The 13141-nt window shown below is 65.4% G+C and overlaps 1 protein-coding gene across 2 annotated transcripts in view; it reads left to right on the top strand.

Moving 5' to 3' along the window:
* The first annotated feature begins 3798 nt into the window (after nt 1-3798).
* The window catches only part of Lingo3 (leucine rich repeat and Ig domain containing 3), a 16891-nt gene continuing 7548 nt past the window's right edge, over nt 3799-13141 (top strand). The window contains exon 1 of one of the 2 annotated variants that reach the window (XM_078033289.1): nt 3799-3903. The gene's annotated coding sequence lies outside the window, so the exon portion shown is untranslated. The remainder of the gene's footprint in view (nt 3904-13141) is intronic. The other variant, XM_078033296.1, reaches the window with a different exon arrangement.

Below are 13141 nucleotides of genomic sequence, written 5' to 3'. Positions count from 1 at the left end.
CGCAACCCAGAAAAAGGGCCCGCGACCCCCACCGCTGCGGTCTCAAGAGTGAGACTGGACACCCCAGGCCAGGACGAGGCCACGCTGCCTGGGGGCTCAGAGTGCCAGAGGGAGAGACGTCAGGAAGCCAGGCGAGAGTTTCCCATTGGCACAACCTGAGAGTCCCACACCGTGCCTGTCCCCGGACCAGGACCGGAGTGTCACACGCGAAGGTGGCCCCCGCCTATTGACCGGTCAGGGCCTGGGCCTCCTCCCTAGCTGTTTGCTTGTGTTTGCTGGCCCCACCCCCGCCCATCTAGGAGCTTCATGAGCCGGGGACAGGGCATCCCCCTACTCAACGTGGCAGCCAGGTGGGACACCTCGCGCCCCAGGTGCCCGGCAACCACCGGACGCCGGGTCAGCAGTGTCCGCACCTGGGGAGCCCCCAAAGGCTGGCGAGATTCTCCAGCCAAAGCGTTGCGTGGAGGCTGGTGGACGGCCTTACTGGACCCGACCGAGGGGTGAGGAAGTCTTCGCGGGACGACTGGGGGAACGGCGCGGGCGGGGCGGGGGCGGGGCTGGCTGCGGCGGCCGTCCCTGTGGACCTGTGTTCCAGAGGCAGAGGCTCAGGTGAGCTCGGTGTGGGCCGACTCCCCCACCCTCGGTCCCCCCCTCAGAGTCTGCGGGCGCCGCTTCCTCCTCCTCTCCCCTCTTTTGCTGGGAGTTGAACCCAGGACCCTGCGCAGGAGGCGATGCACTCTCCACTTCCGTGCGCCTCGGAGGAGAGATCTTTCAGAGGGTGGATGAGTGAGCTTCCTTCTGAGCTCGGGTGGGGGGCGGTTACTTATCTGGGAGACAGTTCTTGGAGTTCCTGCCTCTGTACCTAGAATCATCCCACATGGCCACCCAAAGCCAACCCTTGTCTGGAACCCTCTATGGCTCTTAACTTCCCTTAAGACAACCTGAGTCCTCTTGCTCACTCCAGGCAACTCTGTACCTACCTGATTGGTGGCCCGGCTCAGGCAGGTGGTAAATATTACATGCCCGTTTACCCCTCCCCAAAGCCACAGGACTCGTGATCCCCACTTTACAGATGAGGCTATTAGGGCTCAGAGAGGCTGACGCCTAGCCTGAGGTCACACAGCAAGTATCCAGCCAAGCTGGAGCCTGGCCTCAGACCCAAGGTCCCAGCTACTCCTCACGTTTTTCCCCTGAGCAACTGAGGACTCCTGCCTCAATTACAGAGGGGAAGCCACTTGGGGCCACAGAAGGCTCCCGAGCCACCTGCCCCCACACTGACCTCGACTGCTGACCTGTTACCACCGTGGCTCTGCGGAGACAGGAGAGGGAGGGCTTGTCATCAGGAGGCACAGGAAGAATCCTGCCAGGGAGCCCCCACCAGCCCCCCACCAACCTCACACCCTCCCCACACAGCAGGCTGGGCTGGGGGTGGGCAGGGCCCTTCCTGTCCCCAGCCCCTCCCGCAGCTTCCCCATCCAGAGCTGCCCTTTCCTCCCGGGTGGTCCCTCTCCAGGGCAACGTCCCCGGCACAGGTGGCCGTAACCTTGGTAACCAGTACCACCCCCACTGCCCAGGAGGTTGTAACCTGGCAGCCCCTCCCACGCAGCCCTTGCCCCCGCCAAGGCAGCACCCTGGAGGACCCACTGGGATGCTGGGCCCAGAGAGGACGAGGGACACCCCAAGGTCACCAGCAATGAGTGGCTGGCCCCGGACTTCAGCCGCCCTCATCCAGCTACCAGCCACAAACGTGGGCTGTTCCTCCGCTGAGACCTACTAAGTGCTGGGGGGCTCTCCTGGGCTCTGGCCCCCTGGGGCAGGAAGTGAGACAGGCCAAGGAAGGCAGGGGACAGCCACAGTTCAGGGAGCCCCGGGGCCCTTGGGCCGCATCCCTCCTCGCTGTGCAGGTACCTGTGGCTGCAGCCCAGCAGGGGGCAGGGCACCGACAGAGTAAGGCAAGAGTCCCCAGCTCCCGGACTTGCCAAGGGGCTGGGGAGGAGGGACATGGCAGCCAGGGCGGCGGTGAGTCCAGGGGAAGTGGGGGCCGCGTCGGGGGCGAGGACAGCCTGTGCCCAGGCCTAGGCGGGCCCAGCCCCCAGGGCTCGCCCTGCCACGTGTCCAGAGCCACGACCCCCCGCAGGACAGAGCCGCCAAGCCAGCATCTAGGTGCTCTGTGACCTCAGGCTGGTCACTTCCCCTCTCTGACGCCTGCCTCTGGGGCTCTTGGGAGAAGGTCTTCACTGAGGGCCGATGTGGCCAAGCCACGGGCCGGGAGCCCCTCCCCCTCACGGGTGGCACACTGAGGTTGGGTGGAGCCCCGCCGCCTCCCAACCAGGACAGGGCAGGACCGGACTCGATCAGGTGGCCACTGATGTCCCTAGCCCTCCCTGAGGACGCTGCCCTGACCTCAGCCCTGGTCAGGCAGCAGCCACCAATGCGGCCTCCCACCACCCGTCCCGGGGTCCTGGGCCCTGCACTCCCTCCCTGTTGCCTGGCATGGTGGGCCCCGGGCTCAGGACTCCCTGCCCCGGCCCCGAGATGCAGGTATCAGCCTCAGAGGCTCAGGGGGCGTGGCCAGCCTGAGGCCACCCGGGGGCAGCACCCAGCCTTGGGGGGGCATGGAGAGAGGTCATGTCCTTCTTCCAGACCTCACCGAGGCCACCCACCTCCTGCCGGTCCCGCGGGGGCCTGGCCTGCGGCCTCCCGGGAAGCAGTTCTGGGCCTCTGGCCAACGCGACAGTCTGGTGACAAAGCCTGTTGAGTCACAGGTGGCTCTGCTGCTGCGGAGCCACTCGTGAGGCTGCCCAGGACGCAGAGGGTGGAGGATGGGTCAGGGGTCGGCAGTGGACGCCGGTTCCCAGGGGCCAGGCCAGCCTCCCTCCCGTCACTGGGACAGATGGCACCTCAGAGTCTGTCAGCCCATCTGTGAAATGGGGACATAACGGCCGGCCGTAGCAGGGAGGACGAGGCAGGAGCAAGGCCTGCTTGAAGGAGCCTCAGAGGCGCCGTCCGGTGCTGGTCCTCCCGGGCACCACCACCACCACCCTCTTCCCTGAGGCCCAGGGGCAGCTGTCCTGGGGCCTGGACTCCACGCTCTGATCCCAGGGCTTGTTCCCACCAGGGAGCCCCTGGGCGGGGAGGGGACAGAGCCCAACCCCGGCTGGCTGTGACGGCCTGGCCGCTGAGGCCCCTCCCCCAGGCTCCAGGCCCTGGCTGCCAGTGGGACTGGCTTTCCACGTGCGCTGAGCGCTCTGTGCTGCAGCCGCCCCAGGCTGAGGGTGCCCTGGTGACAGCCCGGCCAGTCCACAGAGGGCAGCGCCTTCCAAGGCCCTGAGGCTGGAGGAACAGCCCGTGCGGGGTGCGGGGGGGGGGGGGGGGGGGCAAGGGGGTGGGCGCCCTGGGAATGAGGCGAGGACCAGGGCGGGCGCCAGTGGGCAGAGCCCGAGGGCCCCAGGAAGCCGCCGCAGGTTCTGCGCCTGGGGCCAGTGTTGGGTTTCCTCCGGGACCACCTGCAGAATGGACCTGGAGGGCTGGGGACAACGTCCAGGTGCAGCTGGAGGCCTGGACTGCGGCTACTGGAGGTGGCAGGTGGAAGAAGGTTCTGGACGGACAACCTGCTGCGCTTGGGGAGCCCCTGAATTTCCCGCAGGGCGGCGGCCCCCCCCAGCCTCAGGGAGAGGGGCCTGGACACCGTGGGCTGCGCCCCCACCTGCGCCGCACACCTGCGCCGGCCGCGCGCCCCGCACCCGCGCGCCCGCCAGGAGCAGGGGAGGCCGAGGCGGGCGCGCGCGGCGGGGGCGCGCACGGCGAGCCCGGGAGGCGGCGGCGGCGGCGGCGGCGGCTCGTGTCGGCTCCGGGCGGCCCTCGCGCCGAAGCCCGCGCCGTGTCCGCGGCGGAGCCGCCCAGGTGAGTGGCCGCGCGCGGGGCCGGGGCCCGCAGCCCGGGGTCGGCGCCCGCCCCGCACCGCGCCGCGCGGGTCCCGCGGGCAGCACCTCCCTCCGCCGCCGCGCTCTCAGGCCCCCGCTGCCCCGAAACTTTGGGGGCCGGCGCCCCTCGCCGCGGACCCCCACCCTGTCTGCGGCGCCGGGTGGCGCGGGCGGGGGCAGCTGGCGGCGGGGACGCGGGGGGGGACGTGCCCGGCGTGGGCGCGGGAGCAGCCGCGGGCCGGGGGCGCGGGCACCGGGGGCCTCGCTGTCCCGCACCCGCGCCCGGCAGCAGGCACTCGGCGCTGGGGTCCGCCGAGCCCGCGCCCGGCCTGGGCAGGCTCCGCGGGGGCGTGAGGGGGCGCGGCCCAGCCCCTGCCCGGCCTGGCCTGCGGGGGTAGCGCGACGGCGGGGGCTCTGCGCCCGGAAGCCGGGCCTGGGCTCCCTGGGCCTCGGGTCGCGGCCGCCGAGGCCCCTGAGCGCCATGCAACAAGTTGGGGGGGCACCTCGTGCTTCCTCTGGGCGCGGGGCAGACCTGGTGGCCCCTGCAGACGGCCTTTCACTGGGCTCTCGGCGCCTGCGGGCCCTGAAGATGCGCTGCCCGGGCTGTGGGAGCAGTGCGACTTCTGGCCATGGCCCTGGACCCGCATTGGAACACATCGCGACCCACGTGTGCACAGCCAGGCCTGGGAAGCCCCTGCCTCCATGGTGCTGGGACCGGGCCTCGGGTGGAGTCGGGGGCAGCAGGAGGACAATCCGGGGGATTGGGGTGGGGTCACACTTCAGGACAGCAGAGCAACCCAAGAGGGCTCCCTGGAAGAGGTGCTGGGAATGGGAAGGGTGCGGTGTGTGAGGGACAGGAGACAGGGCTGGAAACAGGTCCAGGAGTAGGGGACAGATAGGCCAGGATGGGCGCGTGCAAACCCCCACCTCATCCCCCTGGAGCAGCCCAGCCAGGAGACCCTGTGAACCGCTGTGCAGCTGCTCAGCCTCCCGGGGCGGGCCAGCCTGCGGCCTCCCACCTGCTCTCCTGTCCCCTGCCCAGCCTGGGCCTTCCAGCAAGTGACATCTCTGAGTGGCAGCTTCCCCTGTCTGAGGATTCACCTCCCACAGGATTAAACGCCAATTCTCACACCCAGCTGGGTCCCGCTGGAGGGTGGTCCTGATGCCAGTGGTGGACCGAGGCCAGCCCTGCCCCACACCCGCCGGGCCTTCTGTTCACTGCTGTGGAATGGGGTCCTGCCGTCCACCCCAGGCCTGCTCGGCACCTGAAGGTGCCCTGCTGAGCAGGAGGTAGAGCCGATCCCACTCCGAGGTTTGAGGCCACTTCCCACGAGCCGTCACTCCAGCACCCCTGACTCACCACCTAGTCACCAGGTAGAGGGCCTCTGGAGAACTCTGAGCCCGGCTCCACTCGGGCGGGCCCAGCAAGCCGCCCACCACCCAGGTGTCAATCGGGGCCTCGGGAGGGTAAGGAACTGGGGTTCTGTAGAAAGTGACTGACATCAGACTGGGTTCCAAGGCTCACTCTCTCCAGCCCAGGGACACTGAGGGAGCTGGGCCCACTCTGAACCTCTGTCTCCTTTTCTCCACAATGAGCTCCTAATTCCTCAGCCTCAGAGCTCGAGCAGGAGCGGCCACAGCATGGAGCAGGCACTGTGAGTGCACCCAGGTCTAGGGGCCTCCTCTGCAGAGGGCGGTGCACAGCCCCCCACAGGCTGGCCAGGAAAGTGGGTCGGGAGGCCCCCAGCCCCCCAGGGTGGACGGCAAGTCCTAGCAGATGGAGACTAATTAGGGCTTAATGAGTTGTCACGCATGAGAGCCCCGGGAGGGCCCAGATCTAGGACAGAGGCTGCACCAGTCCTGGGGGCCAGTAGTGTGTCCCCAAAAGAAGACCTTGGAGAGCAGAGCCAGTGGGCGGGGCCCCGCTCCCACGTCTGTGGGGTGTTTCCAGGCCACAGGCTGCCAGGACCTGGGGACAGAGGGCAGCTGCTGTCCCCGAGCTGTCCCCAACCCTTTCCCAGGAAGGCTTCAGTGTTCCCTGGCCTGGGAAGGGACAGGCGAAAGGACGTGTCCCCAATAATCTCGGGGTTCAGGGGACGGAGCTCTGCTCAGAAGAAGAGGTGGGCCGGGGTGCCGAGGGCAGGGGCTGTCCCTGGACCCTGGGGTGCCCACCTCTCTTGGGTTAGGGGTGAGCTGCAAGTGAGTCCCGGGACAGTGGGGGCTAGCTCAGGAGTCCCCAGGCAGCTCCCCGCACTGAGCGGCCCCTCCTGCCTTCTCAAGCCCAGGAGGTGGTGCGGGGCTCTGCAGAGGCCATGTCCCACCGCCCCTTCAAAGACCCCTACCTGAGTGAGTGTCCCGGCCCCCTGGGCTAAGTCCTGGCCCCTCCGAGGCCCAGGGAGAGTCCCGTCCCCTCCTCCAGCCCAGGGCCGGCAGTGTCGTCCGGGAGGTGCCATGTCCCCAGGCTGCAGGGTGAGTGGCCTGTTTTGGGGACCGCCGGCTCCCTCTCCTTGCTGACTGCCCCTCAGCCTGTCCACCACGGGTTCTGTGTGCTCTTGTCCTGACCGTGGGACAGCGGTGGGGACTTCAGGTGCTGGAGGGAAGGCCCGGCTCCGTCCCCAGCACTGCCAACCAGACAGATCCAGGGGGCCCCCACTCGGCGCCCGCACACGGCGGGGGCCCACTCAGCGCTTGTGGAAGGGAGGAGCGGGGAGAGTTGGCGGGAGCAGAGCAGGGCTTTGCCCGGAGCCTGGCCTCAGCCACGTCCGCGGGGACCCAGCGAGGGTCCGCGGTCCTGAGGGTCGTTTTCAGAGAAGACCACGGCTCCAGGCTGGGCCCCGGGCACTGTCCTGCTCTGGAGTGGCAGGTGGCCCGTTCTCACCCGAGGCCACACCCTTGGGACCCCGCTGTCGGCAGGAGGCCAGGGCAGGACTGGGTGCCAGCCGTGGGGGCCCCCCTGCAGCGCTCTGGGTCACAGGGACGTGGCTCCTACCAGAGACCCTTCCAGGGGCGCCATCGGCTGGGACGCGGGAGACGCCAGGCCCCACCCGCCCTGGGGACAGCACCAGGCAGGGCCACCACGCCCCAGGAGGTGCCACCCGCCAGGCGCCCCCACCCCATCTGTGGTGTCCAGGCTCCTGTGCGAGTGATGAGCCCGTGTCCTGGGAGGGCCTTGCCCTTTGCTGGGTCCCCAGGGCATTCCCTGTGCCCAAGGCCCAGCCGGGTCCTGTGGGCAGACGGTCAGCGCCGCCCAGGGATCTGGCCCCCGGGGGGAGGGCGCAGGAAGGTTCCCGGCACCAACCTGGGCTCCAGCTTCAAGCCTGGAGCCACAGCTGGCCCTGCCCCCGTGGCCAGGGTGCGGGGGAGGAGTGACAGGGGACAGGGCTGTCCCTTCCTGCCATGGCACCCTCAGCCACCGTGGCCCAAGGGTGCATTCTGTTGGGCCAGACCCGGACCCTTAAGGGTGGGGACGTCCGCGGGTCTGGGAGAAGGCCGGCCAGCTCGCGGAGCAGCCTGGGGGAGTGGGCCCCCTCTGCCCAGCCTCTCTCCCTCTCTGGAGGCCGGTGGGGAGGCCTGGCTCGGGGTCCAGCCTTAGCCCGTCACCCAGGACTCGGGGCAGCAGCCACACAGCAGGCCTGCAGGTCTGAGGTCCCGACCCCAGGGCTGGCCACGTACAGCCAGAGAGGCATGCCCAGGGCCCCGCCTGGGCTCCAAGGTCACTCCCCTGACACTTGCTGACCCCAGGTGGGAGGAGGGGAGCCTTGCTCATCTAGGGCCACTCCTGGCTGAAGGTGGGCAGAGGCAGCCTCCCCCAGAAGACAGGGACCCTGTCCTGGAGAGCCGGGTGGGCCTGGCAACAGCTTCTCCCTGCTGGGTGGCCCTGGGCACCCCACTTGCCCTCTCTGATCTCTGCTGATCTCCCCGGTTTCCCGCTGCTCTGCCTGCACCCTGTGCTGCAGGGCTCTCCCTGCCACATTCTGACCCAGGGGATGTGGGACAGTGTCCAGGGCTGTGTGGTCATCTTCACTGGGGTGTCCTGGTCTGGACAGGACGCAGCTCAGCTCCCAGGACGCAGGGCCCCCAGGCCACCGCAGGGCAGACTGGCTGCAGCAGGGGCTGTGGCCTGGGGGGGAGCGGGGACCGGGCGGTGGCAGGGGAGCCAAGAGGGCGGTCTGGGTATATTTGGAGGCCAAACTGACAGCGCGGGGGGCCGGGGGCAGGAGGACAGAGCCTCAGGGTTCAGAGGGCAGCTGGGCAGCTTGGTGCCTCCAACAAGAGGCTGGGACGGCTGGGACTGGGGCACGTCCAGGACGCCGTGGGACGTCCAGGATGCCGTGGGCCCAGGCTGCAGCTCAGGGCTGAGACAGCGAGCAGATGGCATTTGCATCCTGCGAGGGCAGGAAGAAGTGCCCGGCGGGGACGAGGCTGACCCTGCTGAAGGCCAGGGCTGGGGACACAGGAAGGGACAGATGGTGAAGCAGATGCCCCACGGCCCCGTCCACCTCCTGGCCTCCCCCCGGGGCTCTAGGGCCTCCGCCCAGGTTCCCACCACACACTGGACGTGTCCGCCTGGCCTTCCGCCCAGTGTGAGGCCCAGACTCCGGGGAGAGACTGGCCCAGAGAGGCTGCTGCCCGCTCCAGTGCCTGGCCCTTCCTCCTCTGAGAGTGGTAGGACCTGGGGGTAGTGGCCTCCACCCAGGACACTGCCGCTACCCCCAGACACCAGCACATCACTGCCCTGAGAGGCTGTGGGTGGACAGCCCCGGCCTCTGCCGCCCAGCTGGGGCCAGAGCTGACCCTGAAGCCTCAGTCCAGCAGTACGTCCCCAGCACCCCACAGGGGAAATGACAGGTAGGCCTGTGGGGACAGGTTTGAGTGGACAAACCAGGTCACAGCTGGAGTGGCCCCTGCTGGGCAGGGCAGTGGCATCGGCCAGGAGTAATTATACAGTGAGCTCAGAGGACGCCCAGACGGCCCTGGGCCTGCGCTGGACAGGCCAGGTCTAGAGATGGTGCAGCTTCCCTGGGAGGTCACACAGCGTCGCGCAGCTGAGGCCACCTGCTGGCAGCTCGGTGGCTCTGGCCCTCAGTCTGGAGATGGTGGTGGCTTTGTCCTTATTCACCGTCTGTAGGAGCTACTCAGAGAACTAGAGCTGGGCACAGCGGCCACCCCGCCACCCCAGCTGCTCAAGAGGCTGGGCGCAGTCAGTGGCAGGGCGCTGCCCGGCCTGAAAGGCCCGGGACACCACCCTGCAGCAAAGAAGGGCACAGAGAGGTTAGCAAAAGCTAGGGTATGGGCACTGCCCAGCTCCGCCCAGCCCTGCCCGCTCACGGTGGACAGTGAGTGGCCATCTCCCCGAGGGGGTTGGCATTCTGGGATGGCGTGAAGTTTTATTGGCCTTTGCCAAGGGAGGGGGAGGGCAAGTAAGGTCCTAGGGAGCAGGGGGCGAGGGTGGGGCCGGGCTGGGAGGCAGCCTCCACAGGGGCCCAGGCCCAGGACGCCAGCGAGCAGCAGCGGGACAGGAGGGGACAGCGAGGGTGGTGCCTTCCCAGGGCCAGAGAGGACGGTCCCAGGAGCCCTGTCCCCCCGCAGCTCGGTTCCACCTGAGCAGCCCCAGCAGCAGGCAGGGCGGCCTGGGCCTCGCAGGGACTCGGGTCAGCATCTGCTCCGGGGGACCTGGCCTGTGCTCTCTCTCCCCCCGACCCTCCAGCGCTGCGCCCCACGACGCCTGCCCCGCACCCCAGAGCCTTCCACCCCTGACTGGGCAGGAGCCAAACCGCCTTCTCTGTCTTTCCCGCCAAACCCGGAAGGAAGAGCGGAGTCTGCGCTGCTCCTGTGCTGCCCGCCGCCCCCGGAACCCTTCCTTCTCCCCTGCTTTCTCTTTCCTCTTTTTCTCTCTTCTCCTTTTCTGTACCGGGAAGGGCACCCAGGGGCAGTGCCACTGAGCTGTGCCCAGCCCTTCGTGGTTTTTATTTGAGTATCTCAGGAGGCCGCCAGGCTGGCCCGCGATTGCCGTCCTCCTGCCTCCCACTCCGAGTGCTGGGGTGGGCGTGTGCCCGGGCTCCCCCGCCCGAGCATCTCTTAGGGAACCAGCTGATGGATCCCTGTGCTTTGTGGGCCAGGGTGACGGAGGCCGCCTCGGGTCTCAGCCTTCCCATCTGTAAAGTGGGGTGGCCATGGGACACCCCCATGGAGTCTGTGGGAATAACAGACAACCAAGATGTGGCCCGGGCTGGCACAGAGCCCGCTGTACAGGCAACGCCATTACCACTGTCACTGACATCACCACCACCACCTTCACCATCACCACCACCATCACCACCACCTTCACTACCACCACCTTCACCATCACCACCCACCACCACCACCACCATACCACCATCACCACCACCACGACCACCACCACCTTCACTACCACCACCACCACCACCACCTTCACCACCACCTTCACTACCACCACCATCACCATGACCACCTTCACTACCACCATCATCACCACCACCACCATCACCACCACCACCATGACCACCTTCACTACCACCATCACCACCACCATCACCACCACCACCATGACCACCTTCACTACCATCATCACCACCACCACCATGACCACCTTCACTACCATCACCACCACCACCTTCACCACCACCACCACCTTCACTACCACCACCACCACCATGACCACCTTCACTACCACCATTCATCACCACCACCACCATCACCACCACCACCATGACCACCTTCACTACCACCATCACCACCACCATCACCACCACCACCATGACCACCTTCACTACCATCATCACCACCACCACCATGACCACCTTCACTACCATCACCATCACCACCACCACCTTCACCACCACCATCACCACCACCACGACCACTACCACCACCTTCACTACCACCACCACCATCACCACCATGACCACCTTCACTACCACCTTCACCACTACCATGATCATCATCACCTTCACTACTACCACCACCACCTTCACCATCACCACCACCACCACCATCACCATGTTCACCACCACCACCACCTTCACTACCATCACCACCAGCACCATCACCATCACCACCACCACCCATCACCATGATCACCACCACCATCACTACCATCACCACCACCACCACCACCATCACCATCACCACCACCACCACCATCACTACCATCACCACCACCACCACCATGACCATCACCATCACCACCATGACCACCTTCACTACCACCATCACCACCACCACCATGATCACCACCACCACCACCTTCACTACCTCCATCACCACCACCTTCACCACCACCACCACCTTCACTACCACCACCACCACCTTCACCACCATCACCACCTTCACTACCACCACCACCACCTTCACCACCATCACCACCACCACCATGACCACCTTCACTACCACCATCACCACTACCATGATCATCATCACCTTCACTACTACCACCACCACCTTCACCATCACCACCACCACCACCTTCACTACCATCACCACCACCACCATCACCATCACCACCACCATCACCATGATCACCACCACCATCACTACCACCACCACCATCACCACCACCATCACCACCACCACCACCACCTTCACTACCACCATCACCACCATCACCACCGCCTTCACTGCCACCATCACCACTACCATCATCACCACCACCACCACCACCATCACCATGACCATCACCACCATCACCACCACCATGACCATCACCACCTTCACTACCACCATCACCATGACCACCATCATCACCTTCACTACCACCATCACCACCACCATGACCATCACCACCATGACCACCACCATCACCATCACCACCTTCACTACCACCATCACTACCACCATGACCATCACCACCTTCACTACCACCACCATGACCACCACCAACTTCACTACCACCATCACCACCACTATGACCACCACCACCATCACCACCACCTTCACCACCACCATCACCACCACCACCACCATCACCATCACCATCCTTCACTACCACCATCACCACCATCACCTTCACTACCACCATCACCACCTCCATGACCATCACCACCTTCACTACCACCTTCACCACCAACACCACTATCACCATCACCACCACCATCACCATCATCACCACCATCATCACCACCATTACCACCATCATCACCACCACCACTATTACCACCACCATCACCACCACCATCACCATCACCACCTTCACTACCACCATCACCATCACCACCTTCACTACCACCATCACCACCATCACCACCTTCACTACCACCATGACCACCACCACCACCATCACCACCTTCACTACCACCATGACCACCACCATCACTACCATCACCATCATCACCACCACCATCACCATCACCACCACCATCACTACCATCACCACCACCATCACCACCACCACCATCACTACCATCACCATCATCACCACCACCATCACCATCACCACCACCATCACTACCATCACCACCACCATCACCACCACCACCATCACAATCACCATCACCACCACCATCACCACCACCATCACCACCACCATCACCACCACCACCATCACCACCATCACTACCACCACCATCACCATCATCACCACCACCATCATCACCACCATCACAATCACCATCACCACCACCATCATCATCACCACCACCATCATCATCATCACCATCACCACCACCACCACCATCACTATCACTACCATCACCACCATCATCACCACCACCACCATCACTACCATCACCATCACCATCATCACCACCACCATCACCACCACCATCACCACCATCACCACCACCATCACCACCATCACAATCACCATCACCACCATCATCACCACCATCACCATCACCACCACCTTCACCATCACCACCACCATCATCATCATCACCACCATCACCACCACCACCACCATCACCACCACCATCACCACCACCATCACCACCACCACCATCACCACCATCACAATCACCATCACCACCACCATCACCACCATCATGACCACCATCACCATCATCACCATCACCATCACCACCACCACCACCATCACCATCACCACCATCATCACCACCACCATCACCACCATCATCACCACCATCACCACCACCACCATCACCATCACCATCATCACCACCACCATCACCACCATCATCACCACCACCATCACCACCATCATCACCACCATCACCATCACCACCATCACCATCATCACCACC

This window comes from Ictidomys tridecemlineatus, chromosome 2, assembly GCF_052094955.1.
Source record: "Ictidomys tridecemlineatus isolate mIctTri1 chromosome 2, mIctTri1.hap1, whole genome shotgun sequence".
In the NCBI taxonomy this organism is placed as follows: Eukaryota; Metazoa; Chordata; class Mammalia; order Rodentia; family Sciuridae; genus Ictidomys; species Ictidomys tridecemlineatus.
The sequence above is the reverse complement of the archived record's forward strand: the minus strand, read 5'-3'. Positions and strand labels throughout refer to the sequence as shown.